Source organism: Electrona antarctica, assembly GCF_951216825.1.
Source record: "Electrona antarctica genome assembly, contig: scaffold_288, whole genome shotgun sequence".
NCBI lineage: Eukaryota > Metazoa > Chordata > Actinopteri > Myctophiformes > Myctophidae > Electrona > Electrona antarctica.
Genome location: NW_027636928.1, coordinates 162,025 through 177,667, shown reverse-complemented (window position 1 = coordinate 177,667; position 15,643 = coordinate 162,025). Strand labels below are relative to the sequence as shown.

Below are 15,643 nucleotides of genomic sequence, written 5' to 3'. Positions count from 1 at the left end.
AGAGAGAGAGAGAGAGAGAGGACGCGCCCTCTTGTCCCCCGGGCGTTCCCTCCTCCAGGTAGCTCTGCTCAGACTCAGACTAGCAGCAGTCAGGCTGAAACCAGCGGACTTTGAAACCTGTGGAATATAAACTATACTTTACTTTTTCGGGGACGGAAATAATCACTTTTTTTGGAGGCGCTGCTGGAATGGATATTATTGAATAGAGGCGAAAGAAGAACATAGCAGTAAGTAAAACAAAAATACTAAACTTCTCTTGGTATGTTTTCTTTTGTTTGGTTGTTTGCGTGACGGTTGGTTGGTTGGTTGGGTGGTGTTGTGTTGTGTTGTGTTGTCGGAACTGCAAGGTGTGTGTAGGCGGCGGCCCGCCTGGCCGCCGGTACAACAGACTGCACCGAGGCTCTTTGACATGCGGACCCCCATTTTAACAGCGTTTCTATCTCTGGGACCCCCAATTGATATTGTGAAATCAATGTTAATTTAACTCTGTTCCGTTTTGTACACTAGTCCCAGAGTTACAGACCCACTACTGCAGCAGTGGGTCGGTTCCCAAACTGTTGGACCGAACCCCCGATTTGACATGTATTCATTAGCCTGCGGAACCCAGTTGGTCTAGCAGTCACTTCTAACCGTTTGCATGTCAAGGACCCCCCAGTTTGACATGCATTAGGCTACGGACGCCCCATTTAACAGCATTTCTATCTCTGTGACCCCAAATTATATTGTAAAAGCAATGTTAACTTAACTCTGAGAGTGTATACCGGGTCCATGTCATGTGTACACTCTCAGAGTTACAGACCCATAAGGGGAACTCCCCCAAGGACCCCTGGGGGTCCGCGGACCCCACTTTGGGAACCACTGTGGATTTACCTGATAGACCAGTTTAGAATTATAGTTTTCGTGTGTGTGTGTGTGTGTGTGTGTGTGTGTGTGTGTGTGTGTGTGTGTCGCTGAAGGTCAACGGTATATATGTGAAGCCACGTGGTAGTTTTATATGAAAGCTTATTGAATAATAGTAAAAAACAAACCCTTGTTCCTGTTCTTGCTACACCGACTACAGCCTTTGGCTCTCAGTCTTGTCCTTGTCTTGGTTCAGCTTCTCATGGAGGCGGGACTTCACCCCGTGTTGCGCACCTTGATTCATTTACAAAGGTATAAAGTCTAACATAAACGTTCACATTTCACATATAAAGTGCTCACCCCCGTGGCCACGGATGTTAGGATTCTGTACGGGTTGGTGTTATCACCCGTACATTCCGTATTGTTCAATAAAAAGCATTGTAAATTTGTAATCACATCGGTGGCCATTTTCCCCTCACACAAGTTATAATGTATCGGAGTGCAATACACCTCCTGACCGATAGGAGCGCGCGGTTGAAAACGACTGAGAAAGTGGCCGGCGGTCGGATAAAAATGGTGTTTTATTGGACAACACGGAACGCACGGGTGATAACACCCACCCGAGGACCACCCTAACATCTGTGGCCATGGGAGGGAGCACTTTGTGTTTGAAATGTCAACGGTTATGGTAGACTTTTAGTAAATGTTAGCAAGGTGCCGCAACACGTTGTGAAGTAGCGTCATGACAGCCATGTTCCAGAGCTGTGAGTCTCACTCACTCATCATCATCCATTGTGACTGTGGCATTTCTCCTCTGCATTGTCTCAGCAGTGTTGTAAAGTAACTTACATAACTTACATTTACTTAAGTCATTTAGACATGAGAACTGATATTACAAATGTCTTCTAAATCATGACAGTTTTCTGAAAACCCTATGTTTCTATGTCAGTGGTTCTCAAACTATTTCATGTCAAGGACCTCCAGAATTATCTGTATTTGGCCGCCGACCCCCAATCTCAAAATATGTTGTTCCAGGGACCCCTCCCCAGAAGCAAATATTGAGTTAAAAATGTTCGCTGTGAAAGAATATATATTAAAAAAATTGCAAATGGTTTCACGATTTTTCAAAAAAAGCAGATCTACAAGCTCGTATGAGCTTGTAGATCTGCTATTTTTCAATAGCTCTGCTAAAGTATAACATGATGCTTTAAAACACCAAAAGGGGTTCCCGCCCAGAATGGGTTCAGTACTGTACGTAAGTCATTGTTTTTAGGTATTTGTGCTTTACTTGAGTATTTCCAATTTCCAATACTTTAATATACTTCTATAAATCCACTACCTCTTGGATCCAATTATTGCACTTTATTTCAAAACTGTAGTTACTCCTATAGTTAAACCTTGTAGATTTAATATAATATCTCCTTCAGAATCAATTTTCAAACTCCTTCTCACCATATTCAAGGCCAGGTCCGGTCTCGCTCCACCCTACATCTCCTCCTCACCATATTCAAGGCCAGGTCCGGTCTCGCTCCACCCTACATCTCCTCCTCACCATATGCAAGGCCAGGTCCGGTCTCGCTCCACCCTACATCTCCTTCTCTTCATATTCAAGGCCAGGTCCGGTCTCGCTCCACCCTACATCTCCTTCTCTTCATATTCAAGGCCAGGTCCGGTCTCGCTCCACCCTACATCTCCTCCTCACCATATTCAAGGCCAGGTCCGGTCTCGCTCCACCCTACATCTCCTCCTCACCATATTCAAGGCCAGGTCCGGTCTCGCTCCACCCTACATCTCCTTTTCACCATATTCAAGGCCAGGTCCGGTCTCGCTCCACCCTACATCTCCTTCTCACCATATTCAAGGCCAGGTCCGGTCTCGCTCCACCCTACATCTCCTCCTCACCATATTCAAGGCCAGGTCCGGTCTCGCTCCACCCTACATCTCCTCCTCACCATATTCAAGGCCAGGTCCGGTCTCGCTCCACCCTACATCTCCTCCTCACCATATTCAAGGCCAGGTCCGGTCTCGCTCCACCCTACATCTCCTCCTCACCATATTCAAGGCCAGGTCCGGTCTCGCTCCACCCTACATCTCCTCCTCACCATATTCAAGGCCAGGTCCGGTCTCGCTCCACCCTACATCTCCTCCTCACCATATTCAAGGCCAGGTCCGGTCTCGCTCCACCCTACATCTCCTTCTCTTCATATTCAAGGCCAGGTCCGGTCTCGCTCCACCCTACATCTCCTCCTCACCATATTCAAGGCCAGGTCTGGTCTCGCTCCACCCTACATCTCCTCCTCACCATATTCAAGGCCAGGTCTGGTCTCGCTCCACCCTACATCTCCTCCTCACCATATTCAAGGCCAGGTCCGGTCTCGCTCCACCCTACATCTCCTCCTCACCATATTCAAGGCCAGGTCCGGTCTCGCTCCACCCTACATCTCCTTCTCACCATATGCAAGGCCAGGTCCGGTCTCGCTCCACCCTACATCTCCTTCTCACCATATTCAAGGCCAGGTCCGGTCTCGCTCCACCCTACATCTCCTCCTCACCATATTCAAGGCCAGGTCCGGTCTCGCTCCACCCTACATCTCCTTCTCACCATATGCAAGGCCAGGTCCGGTCTCGCTCCACCCTACATCTCCTCCTCACCATATTCAAGGCCAGGTCCGGTCTCGCTCCACGCTACATCTCCTCCTCACCATATTCAAGGCCAGGTCCGGTCTCGCTCCACCCTACATCGCCCATCTAATCTCCCCCTACGTCCCAACCCGCTCCCTGAGATCCTCATCCAATGACCTTCTTAACCCTCAAATTTGTCGGCTAAAGTCCAAAGGAGACCAGGCTTTCAGAACCATAGCCCCAATACTTTGGAACACACTGCCCTTACAGATCAAGCGTGCCGAATCAGTGTCCTCTTTTAAATCCCTTTTAAAAACACACTTTTATAGATTAGCTTTCACTCCCAATCAAATATTTTAGTATATATATTTTTCCTAATTTTTGTTTTCTTTTGAAATGTCTTCTGCTGTATATTTGGTTTGTTGTTGTAAAGCACGTATAAATTATTATTATTACAAAACATACATGAACCACTTCAGCCCTATAATAGGCCACATTGCGACGCACTGTGAGTTTGTAGATCTGCTATTTTCAAAAGATTTTTTTAATTACATTTTCAACACATGAAATGTAACATTTTTTTGCACAATGAGTACTTTTACTTTTTGGTACTTTGAAAACATTTTGATGCTATATTTTCTTTGTACTTTTACGGTAAAGTAAAAAATGTAATTCTGGACTTTTACTTGTAACAGAGTATTTCTACATTTCAGTTTTTATACTTTTACTTGGTAAAGTAAAACATGTGAGTAGTTCCAACACTGCATCTCATGTCATGTCATTGTGTGCTGTCGGTCTCAGGGGGGTTTGGTTGGTGGAGCCTGGAGCTCATTACAGATTATACAGGGTTAGGGGTAGAGGAGTCTGGAGCTCATTACAGATTATACAGGGTTAGGGGTAGAGGATTCTGGAGCTCATTACAGATTATACAGGGTTAGGGGTAGAGGAGTCTGGAGCTCATTACAGATTATACAGGGTTAGGGGTAGAGGAGTCTGGAGCTCATTACAGATTATACAGGGTTAGGGGTAGAGGAGTCTGAAGCTCATTACAGATTATACAGGGTTAGGGGTAGAGGAGCCTGGAGCTCATTACAGATTATACAGGGTTAGGGGTAGAGGAGCCTGGAGCTCATTACAGATTATACAGGGTTAGGGGTAGAGAAGTCTGGAGCTCATTACAGATTATACAGGGTTAGGGGTAGAGGAGTCTGGAGCTCATTACAGATTATACAGGGTTAGGGGTAGAGGAGTCTGGAGCTCATTACAGATTATACAGGGTTAGGGGTAGAGGAGTCTGGAGCTCATTACAGATTATACAGGGTTAGGGGTAGAGGAGTCTGGAGCTCATTACAGATTATACAGGGTTAGGGGTAGAGGAGCCTGGAGCTCATTACAGATTATACAGGGTTAGGGGTAGAGGAGCCTGGAGCTCATTACAGATTATACAGGGTTAGGGGTAGAGGAGTCTGAAGCTCATTACAGATTATACAGGGTTAGGGGTAGAGGAGCCTGGAGCTCATTACAGATTATACAGGGTTAGGGGTAGAGGAGCCTGGAGCTCATTACAGATTATACAGGGTTAGGGGTAGAGAAGTCTGGAGCTCATTACAGATTATACAGGGTTAGGGGTAGAGGAGTCTGGAGCTCATTACAGATTATACAGGGTTAGGGGTAGAGGAGTCTGGAGCTCATTACAGATTATACAGGGTTAGGGGTAGAGGAGCCTGGAGCTCATTACAGATTATACAGGGTTAGGGGTAGAGGAGTCTGGAGCTCATTACAGATTATACAGGGTTAGGGGTAGAGGAGTCTGGAGCTCATTACAGATTATACAGGGTTAGGGGTAGAGGAGTCTGGAGCTCATTACAGATTATACAGGGTTAGGGGTAGAGGAGCCTGGAGCTCATTACAGATTATACAGGGTTAGGGGTAGAGGAGCCTGGATCTCATTACAGATTATACATGGTTAGGGGTAGAGGAGTCTGGAGCTCATTACAGATTATACAGGGTTAGGGGTAGAGGAGTCTGGAGCTCATTACAGATTATACAGGGTTAGGGGTAGAGGAGTCTGGAGCTCATTACAGATGATCTCATTTCGACCTGAGGACGATTCTACAAATGTCTTCTAAATCCTGACCGTTTTCTGAAAATATGTCAGTGGTTCTCAAACTATTTCACGACCCCCAAAAATATATGTAATCGGCCGCCGACCCCAATCTGAAAATAGGTTGTTCCAGGAACCCATCAGAAGCAAATAGGTTGTTCCAGGAACCCCTCAGAAGGAATAGGTTGTTCCAGGAACCCCTCAGAAGAAAATAGGTTGTTCCAGGAACCCCTCAGAAGGAATAGGTTGTTCCAGGAACCCCTCAGAAGGAATAGGTTGTTCCAGGAACCCCTCAGAAGCAATAGGTTGTTCCAGGAACCCCTCAGAAGGAATAGGTTGTTCCAGGAACCCCTCAGAAGGAATAGGTGTTCCAGGAACTAGGGCTGCACGATTTTGCCTAAAAAAAAAACCTCGATTTCGGTTTCGATTTCGATTTTTTTTCAGTAAAAGAAATACATTGTCTCAAAATGTTTTTTTTTTTTTTAAATGCAAACAAATGTGAATTTTCCTATTGGAATAAAGTCCAAACCTTAAAAGGATCCCTGGCTACAAGACAAATATGCCTTAAAACATTACACTTGCCCTCTATGAATAAAAATAAATAAAAATATCAATATTTTATTTCTTTCATAAATAGAGAATCTTTCAATCAATAGGGACTGCTCCCATCACACGTTGATATATGTCCATGTGTGGTCCAGCCCTATAGAATGCATATGCTAATAAAAACTTCATACTTCCTAAGAATAATATGAGCATCAAAGCAATATTTAAATACTTTGTATTAGCATGTGCATTCCATACATTCCCTGGGGCTGGACCACACATGGACTGGACATGTCATATGACATCCTCAACTTGCGACAGGATCTGTTCCTATTGAGTGAAAGATAAACAGTGTACACTACCCAACTTTATTTGATGAAAGAAATACAAATATTTAAGGTGTTTTTATTTTTAGTTATAGAGGGCAAGTATAGTGTTTTAAGGCATATTTGTCTGGCCAGGGATCCTTTTAAACAAAGAAAGATAAATCCCCTTTGGGATTAAACAAGTGAAAACGTTTACAATATGTTGTTTTCCTTTTTGATTCTGTCTCGTCATATGGGCCATGTGAAAAATAATGATGCCACATCTCTTTTCAACTTGTGACAGCTGATGCTTGTACTGTGAAGGCAAAAGTTTCTGAACGTCTCATCCTCCATTTTTACGCGTGCTGAAAATAGCCGATCTACTAGCTCACAGCGTGTTGCGGAGGCGACGCGTCGTGAGCTTGCAGATCAGCTATTTTTTAGCACGCTGATGCAACAGGCTTCCCCTTTGTTTTTAGCCGAGGCGACGTACACAGTCAACACAGAGTCAGACACACATGGCTATTGGTTCCTCGATGCAAAATAAACAGTGTACACTACCCAACTGTACGATAATAAGGGACAGTAGGTCGGGACACGCTATTGATATTAAAGCTTCATGTTCTCCAGCACCCACTCGCTTAGCTCTGGTCCATAGCCCTAATGCTAGGGTAGAATTAGCATTAGGGCTATGGACCAGAGCTACTCGCCGCTATGCCTGTCCATTCTACTCCAGGCGCTGGAACAAGCCGCTCGTGCTGCCGTCTCCCACAGGGACCGACCCTCCACTATGTCGGAACTAAAACCTGTCCCCGTAAAAAGTCGGTGCCTGTGAGAGATGGCAACAACACGAGCGTCCCAACCTGCTCCAGCACCCGGAAAACAAATACAAGCCCAGCGATGTGTGCAAAGCGCGTGTGCATCCCCTTTTTACAACTTTTACAACGCTGAGTAATTTGCTCCACATCTGAAACGGAGAAGCCGAACCATTTCCAGACGACAGACATTGTCTTGCCTATTTTAGCAACTAAATCCTCGTTCCTATCGCTCCCCGTGGCAGACATGCTAATGCTGCTTTCAGGTTTTCTCTCTGCGCGGCAGTGAGAGGAGGAAGTAACTACGGTAGCCCGGCAGCCTGCAGGCGAGTGCGAGAGAGATTTACCGTAAATGCCCTAGTTAAAGGGAAAAACGATTTTCGATTTTCTTTTTTTGTCATCGTCCAAATCCAAAAATCGCGATTTCGATTAAAATTCGATTAATCGTGCAGCCCTACCAGGAACCCCTCAGAAGGAATAGGTTGTTCCAGGAACCCCTCAGAAGGAATAGGTTGTTCCAGGAACCCCTCAGAAGGAATAGGTTGTTCCAGGAACCCCTCAGAAGGAATAGGTTGTTCCAGGAACCCCTCAGAAGGAATAGGTTGTTCCAGGAACCCCTCAGAACCCATAGGCTCGTAGCGCGGCACTCAGTGCCGCGCTACGAGCTTGTAGGTCTGCTATTTTTCAACAGCTAAAGTATAACATAAAGCTTTAATAAAACCCCAAAAGAGGGTTTCCCGTCCTGAAGGGGTTAAACAGCCTCCTCTCTTCTCAATACGACCCTGTCTCTTCTACTGAAGGGGTTAAACAGCCTCCTCTCAATACGACCCTGTCTCTTCTACTGAAGGGGTTAAACAGCCTCCTCTCAATACGACCCTGTCTCTTCTAATGAAGGGGTTAAACAGCCTCTTCTCAATACGACCCTGTCTCTTCTACTGAAGGGGTTAAACAGCCTCCTCTCAATACGACCCTGTCTCTTCTACTGAAGGGGTTAAACAGCCTCCTCTCAATACAACCCTGTCTCTTCTACTGAAGGGGTTAAACAGCCTCTTCTCAATACGACCCTGTCTCTTCTACTGAAGGGGTTAAACAGCCTCTTCTCAATACGACCCTGTCTCTTCTACTGAAGGGGTTAAACAGCCTCTTCTCAATACGACCCTGTCTCTTCTACTGAAGGGGTTAAACAGCCTCTTCTCAATACGACCCTGTCTCTTCTACTGAAGGGGTTAAACAGCCTCCTCTCAATACAACCCCGTCTCTTCTACTGAAGGGGTTAAACAGCCTCTTCTCAATACGACCCTGTCTCTTCTACTGAAGGGGTTAAACAGCCTCCTCTCAATACAACCCTGTCTCTTCTACTGAAGGGGTTAAACAGCCTCCTCTCAATACGACCCTGTCTCTTCTACTGAAGGGGTTAAACAGCCTCCTCTCAATACGACCCTGTCTCTTCTACTGAAGGGGTTAAACAGCCTCTTCTCAATACAACCCTGTCTCTTCTACTGAAGGGGTTAAACAGCCTCTTCTCAATACGACCCTGTCTCTTCTACTGAAGGGGTTAAACAGCCTCTTCTCAATACGACCCTGTCTCTTCTACTGAAGGGGTTAAACAGCCTCTTCTCAATACGACCCTGTCTCTTCTCGTAAATGTTGTTAAAACTCCCCCCCCCCCCCCAGCCACCCTAACAATGTGTCAGCCCAAACAAATCTGGCACTTTTACACCGACGACTCGAGCTCTTTTACCATGTGCAGACATGTCCACACACACACACACACACACACACACACACACACACACACACACACACACACACACACACACACACACACACACACACACACACACACACACACACACACAGAGACAGAGAGATAATCTTTTCGTACTTCATGTCTTGGGGATTCGTAGCTACAGACTACACCAAAAGTTTTGACGTTTTAAAATGCATTTGTCCAAACGATAGCCTTACTGTCAAGATTGATTTGGTGTTTGTTGTTTTTAGTGGAGACATGGTGAATAATGGTGTGATGCTGAATGATTCCCTTAGTGCAGACATGGTGAAGAATGGTGTGATGCTGAATGATTCCCTTAGTGCAGACATGGTGAAGAATGGTGTGATGCTGAATGATTCATGGTGAAGAATGGTGTGATGCTGAATGATTCCCATAGTGCAGACATGGTGAAGAATGGTGTGATGCTGAATGATTCCCATAGTGCAGACATGGTGAAGAATGGTGTGATGCTGAATGATTCCCTTAGTGCAGACATGGTGAAGAATGGTGTGATGCTGAATGATTCCCATAGTGCAGACATGGTGAATAATGGTGTGATGCTGAATGATTCCCATAGTGGAGACATGGTGAATAATGGTGTGATGCTGAATGATTCCCATAGTGGAGACATGGTGAATAATGGTGTGATGCTAAATGATTCATGGTGAAGAATGGTGTGATGCTAAATGATTCCCATAGTGGAGACATGGTGAATAATGGTGTGATGCTAAATGATTCCCATAGTGCAGACATGGTGAATAATGGTGTGATGCTGAATGATTCCCATAGTGGAGACATGGTGAATAATGGTGTGATGCTGAATGATTCCCATAGTGCAGACATGGTGAAGAATGGTGTGATGCTGAATGATTCATGGTGAAGAATGGTGTGATGCTAAATGATTCATGGTGAATAATGGTGTGATGCTGAATGATTCCCATAGTGCAGACATGGTGAAGAATGGTGTGATGCTAAATGATTCCCATAGTGCAGACATGGTGAAGAATGGTGTGATGCTAAATGATTCCCATAGTGCAGACATGGTGAATAATGGTGTGATGCTGAATGATTCATGGTGAAGAATGGTGTGATGCTAAATGATTCATGGTGAAGAATGGTGTGATGCTAAATGATTCCCATAGTGCAGACATGGTGAATAATGGTGTGATGCTGAATGATTCCCATAGTGGAGACATGGTGAATAATGGTGTGATGCTGAATGATTCCCATAGTGCAGACATGGTGAAGAATGGTGTGATGCTGAATGATTCATGGTGAATAATGGTGTGATGCTGAATGATTCCCATTCCAAGTAAACACTACGACTACAACGTGTCACAATATTAATGCGGGATCTCAAATATCTGAATAACGTCACATTTTACAGGCCACTGTAACCCGTTCTGGGCGTTCTGGCCACTGTAACCCGTTCTGAACCCCTGTTGGTGTTTTAAGCATTATGTATGTTATCCTTTAGCTGTTGAAAAATAGCAGATCTACAAGCTCATAGTGTGGCACTCTTGTAGATCTGCTATTTTTTTTTAAATCGTGAAAATGTGGCGCAAATCTTTGAACATATATTCTTTCAAACTTATGTTATTAACTCAAATCTTTGCTTCTGGGGGGTCCCTGGAACAACATATTTTCAGATGGGGGTCGGCGGCCAAATACATATCATTTTTGGTGGTCCTTGACATGAAGTAGTTTGAGAACCACTGACATAGAAACAGGTATTTCCAGAAAAGTTTTTTAAGTTTCGACGTCAGGCCTAAATGTTTTCTTGTAGGCACACTTTGACAGGTGAACCTGCCTTTTCTTAGTGTTGTAGATGCTACCCTATCATTGTTTTTGGCAGCAAATTTTAGTTTTACTCATAGTCTCTTAAATAGTTTTAATTTTAGTCACCTTGGAATGTTTTAGTGTTAGTCTAGTTTTAGTCGACTAAATATCATATGATTTTAGTCAACTAAATCTACAGTTGATTCAGTTGACTATTTTGGCAGGCCTTGATGCCATCATAATGCTGAAAATAGCGACGCATTAATTCATGTAGCATGTTATTAATTAACATTAATTCATGTAGCATGTTATTAATTAACATTAATTAATGTAGAATGTTATTAATTAACATTAATTAATGTAGCATGTTATTAATTAACATTAATTCATGTAGCATGTTATTAATTAACATTAATTAATGTAGCATGTTATTAATTAACATTAATTAATGTAGCATGTTATTAATTAACATTAATTCATGTAGCATGTTATTAATTAACATTAGAGCCTGATGGATCCATGGGACAGTATGGTGTCTCTCTGTGAGCCTGATGGATCCATGGGACAGTATGGTGTCTCTGTGAGCCTGATGGATCCATGGGACAGTATGTTGTCTCTGTGAGCCTGATGGATCCATGGGACAGTATGGTGTCTCTGTGAGCCTGATGGATCCATGGGACAGTATGGTGTCTCTGTGAGCCTGATGGATCCATGGGACAGTATGGTGTCTCTCTGAGCCTGATGGATCCATGGGACAGTATGGTGTCTCTGTGAGCCTGATGGATCCATGGGACAGTATGTTGTGTCTCTGTGAGCCTGATGGATCCATGGGACAGTATGGTGTCTCTGTGAGCCTGATGGATCCATGGGACAGTATGGTGTCTCTGTGAGCCTGATGGATCCATGGGACAGTATGGTGTCTCTGTGAGCCTGATGGATCCATGGGACAGTATGGTGTCTCTGTGAGCCTGATGGATCCATGGGACAGTATGGTGTCTCTGTGAGCCTGATGGATCCATGGGACAGTATGGTGTCTCTGTGAGCCTGATGGATCCATGGGACAGTATGGTGTCTCTGTGAGCCTGATGGATCCATGGGACAGTATGGTGTCTCTGTGAGCCTGATGGATCCATGGGACAGTATGGTGTCTCTGTGAGCCTGATGGATCCATGGGACAGTATGGTGTGTGTTTATAATGTTCTGGTGAGGAGAAGCGGGTAATTGTTCTCCTTTTATCCTGTTTTCTGTCTGTTTTTAACACATTCTAGACGGCTTTTGGTGTTTTAAGCATTTACAATTTAGGCATTTAGCAGACGCTCTTAATCCAGAGCGACTTACATTAAGCAAGAACAAAAAGCATGGGAATACATCACATATGTAAAATACATTCACTATAACTAGAACATATCTATATAATGACACTATACATATAAACTATACATATATGCTATACTATGCTGTACATATATACTATGAAGTGCTATGACTACATACAATGCACTTATTGTGCTGTCTACATGACATGCTATAAGTCTGTTTCAAATGCTATATAAGTCTAAGAAGTGCTGTCTAAGGGGGGTAGGGTAAGTTCTATGGGCCATGATGGAGTCTGAAAAGGTGGGTTTTCAGACTACGGCGTTATGCATTATGTTGTACTTTTAGCTATTGAAAAATAGCAGATCTACAAGCTCGTACCGCGGCACCGAGTGCCACGCTACGAGCATGTAGGTCTGCTATTGTCGAAAAATCGTGAAAATGTGGCGCAAATCTTTGAATATATATTCTTTCAGAGCGAATGTTTTTAACTCATATTTTTGCTTCTGGGTGGGGGGGGGGGGGGGTCCCTGGAACAACATATTTTCAGATGGGGGTCGGCGGCCAAATACAGCACCACTGATACAGAAACATAGGTATTTCAGAAAACTGTCAGGATTTAGAAGACATTTTTTAAATTTCGACTTCAAGCCTAAATGGGTTAAACTTGACCCTGCAGCACTTTGGTCGATCTCTAGGTTAAACTTGACCCTGCAGCACTTTGGTCGATCTCTAGGTTGTTAGAAATGTGTTTTATAAACACTGTAGCCTAAATGTGGAGTTGAGTATGATGTGCAACAGCTGACCAAATCAATATTTGAATTAGTTAATTGCCCAGTTTCACAATCCCATTGTGAAATGTAGTTAAGTATACTAAAACTAGATTGTATTATTACTATCAATTATTGAATATTGTGAAGTCCTCCAAGCCAATGTGACCTAGAATACTCCCTGTGAGTGAGTCACCAGGACCTGGATTCACCCTGGTCTCTTTACTTTACGTAATAAAACAACAGATCAAATATAAATGTCGCCTCACTAGCCTGCCCAAAATTAAACTTGAACCCATTTGGACCTGAGGACGATTCTTACAAAAAATGTCTAAAGTTTTCTGAAAATGTCAGTTTCTATGTCGGTGGTGTTCAACTGTTTCATCATGTCAAGGACCCCCAGAATGACCTGTATTCGGCCGGCCCCTGACCATCATCTGAAAATATGTCCTTCTCTCTGAAATACTGTCTATTCAAAGATGTGCGTCACATTTTCAAGATTTTTCAAATAGAGTGCCGCGCTACGAGCTTGTAGATCTGCTATTTTTCAACGGCTAAAGTATAACATAATGCTTAAAACACCAAAAAGGGGTCTCCCACCCAGAATGGGTTAACTTGGTAATTTGTTGGAGACATATTTCGGTATATGACACTTATTGGGAATTGTTGTTGTGGGGGCGGGGCTTGATCAAGGCAGTCAAAACAAACATTATTTAAGAGCAAGTGGACATAACCTCTGGGCAGAGTAGATAGAACATGACGGACAAGTGCCTCTGAGACCGTCCTGTCAACCGAACACGCAGATCTACAAGCTCACAATGCATTGTGATGCGACACATTGTGAGCTTGTAGATCGGTTATTTTAGCTGGAATGTATATATAATTGAAGTGGTTAATGTATGTTTTGTAATAATCAATCTACAAAGTAACTATAGTAGGCCACGGGTTTGTGTACTTTTTTATTTTATTGTAATCCCCAGAGGGGGATTTTAGATCGCCTCATATAAGAACTGTGTTTGAAAAATAAACACATCATCTCATCTCATATGGACACGAAGAATCAACTGACTGCAAGAAAACACAGAGACACCTCCCTGACAATATAAGGATACAGAGACACCTCCCTGACAATATAAGGATACAGAGACACCTCCCTGACAATATAAGGATACAGAGACACCTCCCTGACAATATAAGGATACAGAGACACCTCCCTGACAATATAAGGATACAGAGACACCTCCCTGATAATATAACGATACAGAGACACCTCCATGACAATATAACGATACAGAGACACCTCCCTGACAATATAACGATACAGACACCTCCCTGACAATATAACGATACAGAGACACCTCCCTGACAATATAACGACACAGAGACACCTCCCTGACAATATAACGATACAGAGACACCTCCCTGACAATATAACGATACAGAGACACCTCCCTGACAATATAACGATACAGAGACACCTCCCTGACAATATAACGATACAGAGACACCTCCCTGACAATATAACGATACAGAGACACCTCCCAGACAATATAACAATACAGAGACACCTCCCTGACAATATAACGATACAGAGACACCTCCCCGACAATATAACGATACAGAGACACCTCCCTGACAATATAACGATACAGAGACACCTCCCTGACAATATAACGACACAGAGACACCTCCCTGACAATATAACGATACAGAGACACCTCCCTGACAATATAACGATACAGAGACACCTCCCTGACAATATAACGATAGAGACACCTCCCTGACAATATAACGATACAGAGACACCTCCCTGACAATATAACGATACAGAGACACCTCCCTGACAATATAACGATACAGAGACACCTCCCTGACAATATAACGACACAGAGACACCTCCCTGACAATATAACGACACAGAGACACCTCCCTGACAATATAACGATACAGAGACACCTCCCTGACAATATAACGACACAGAGACACCTCCCCGACAATATAACGATACAGAGACACCTCCCCGACAATATAACGATACAGAGACACCTCCCTGACAATACAACGATACAGAGACACCTCCCTGACAATATAACGATACAGAGACACCTCCCTGACAATACAACGATACAGAGACACCTCCCTGACAATATAACGATACAGAGACACCTCCCTGACAATATAACGATACAGAGACTCCTCCCTGACAATATAACGACACAGAGACACCTCTCTGACAATATAAGGATACAGAGACACCTCCCTGACAATATAAGGATACAGAGACACCTCCCTGACAATATAAGGATACAGAGACACCTCCCTGATAATATAACGATACAGAGACACCTCCATGACAATATAACGATACAGAGACACCTCCCTGACAATATAACGATACAGAGACACCTCCCTGACAATATAACGACACAGAGACACCTCCCTGACAATATAACGACACAGAGACACCTCTCTGACAATATAAGGATACAGAGACACCTCCCTGACAATATAAGGATACAGAGACACCTCCCTGACAATATAAGGATACAGAGACACCTCCCTGATAATATAACGATACAGAGACACCTCCATGACAATATAACGATACAGAGACACCTCCCTGACAATATAACGATACAGACACCTCCCTGACAATATAACGATACAGAGACACCTCCCTGACAATATAACGACACAGAGACACCTCCCTGACAATATAACGATACAGAGACACCTCCCTGACAATATAACGATACAGAGACACCTCCCTGACAATA

General features: G+C 43.8%; 1 protein-coding gene across 1 annotated transcript in view; it reads left to right on the top strand.

Moving 5' to 3' along the window:
• The first annotated feature begins 47 nt into the window (after positions 1-47).
• The window catches only part of LOC306919631 (lysophosphatidic acid receptor 2-like), a 115,644-nt gene continuing 100,048 nt past the window's right edge, over positions 48-15,643 (top strand). Inside the window, exon 1 of the mRNA XM_079532390.1 lies at positions 48-227. The gene's annotated coding sequence lies outside the window, so the exon portion shown is untranslated. The remainder of the gene's footprint in view (positions 228-15,643) is intronic.